Source organism: Poecilia latipinna, unplaced genomic scaffold (assembly GCF_001443285.1).
Source record: "Poecilia latipinna isolate Pla-1442-1.1 unplaced genomic scaffold, P_latipinna-1.0 Scaffold3644, whole genome shotgun sequence".
Classification (NCBI taxonomy): domain Eukaryota; kingdom Metazoa; phylum Chordata; class Actinopteri; order Cyprinodontiformes; family Poeciliidae; genus Poecilia; species Poecilia latipinna.
In genome coordinates, this window is record NW_015116260.1 from 50010 (window position 1) to 50830 (window position 821).

The following is an 821-nucleotide window of genomic DNA, read 5'->3' on the forward strand; positions in this document are numbered from 1 at the left end:
TTGATTAAAGACTGCAGAAGACCTTAAACAATATTAAAAACAGTGGAAGTTGAAGGCATACAGAAAAGTTGAAAGGCTAAAAGATAGTAAAAACCAGTGGAAGTTTAAGGCATACACAAAAGTTGAATAGTTAAAAGATAGTAAAAACAGTGGAAGTTGAAGGCATACAGAAAAGTTGAAAGGCTAAAAGATATTAAAAACAGTGGAAGTTGAAGGCATAGAGAAAAGTTGAATACTTAAAATATATTAAAAACCAGTGGAAGTTGAAGGCATACATAAAAGTAGACTTGCAGAATGCATAGAAAGAGATAAAAACAGTGGAAGATGAAGGCATAGAGAAAAGTTGAAAAGGTGAAAGGTAGTAAAACCAGTGGAAGGCAGTGGAAACCAGTAGAACCAGAAGGCAAAACAGAAAAGTAGACTTGCAAAATGCATAGAAAGAGATAAAAACAGTGGAAGTTGAAGGCATAGAGAAAAGTTGAAAAGCTGAAAGGTAGTAAAACCAGTGGAAGGCAATAAAAACCAGTAGAACCAGAAGGCAAAACAGAAAAGCAGACTTGCAGAATGCATAGAAAGATAGAAAAACCAGTGGAAGTTGAAGGCATACACGAAAGTTGAAAAGCTAAAAGATAGTAAAACCAGCTTTTCAACAAAAGTTGAACAGCTGAAAGGTAGTAAAACCAGTGGAAGGCAGTAGAAACCAGTAGAACCAGAAGGCAAAAGAGAAAAGCAGACTTGATGAATGCATAGAAACAGATAAAAACAGTGGAAGTTGAAGGCATAGAGAAAAGTTGAAAAGCTGAAAGGTAGTAAAACCAGTG